Consider the following 372-nt stretch of genomic DNA (forward strand, 5'->3'; position numbering starts at 1 on the left):
ACAAGAGCCTGCAGTTGATTGCTGGGAGCTGAGGTAGGCGCAGGGTTTGCCGCGGGGTCCCGCCGCTGCTGCCAGCCCTCCCCATCTCGCAGCTCCCGGTTCCCCTCGCCCTGAGCGGGAGCTGCGGCCGGGGGCTCGTGTGCCACCGACCCGTGTGCCACCGACCCGTGAGCCACCGGCGCAGGGCCCGTCCTCGCTGTGGGGAAGCGAAGCGTGGCCCAGCCTGCGGTGCCGGGGAGCAGGGCACGGCCCCCCCACGCGAGGTACACGCCGCTTGCTTTTCCCGCTTTGCTTGGGCCGCTGGAGAGGCAGCGAGCCAGGACTCGACGGAGCAGCATTAACCAGGGACCCCCTGCAGCCCGGCCCGCTGCC

The sequence above is a fragment of the Athene cunicularia genome (assembly GCF_003259725.1).
Source record: "Athene cunicularia isolate RWA chromosome 15 unlocalized genomic scaffold, athCun1 chr15_part1, whole genome shotgun sequence".
Lineage (NCBI taxonomy): Eukaryota > Metazoa > Chordata > Aves > Strigiformes > Strigidae > Athene > Athene cunicularia.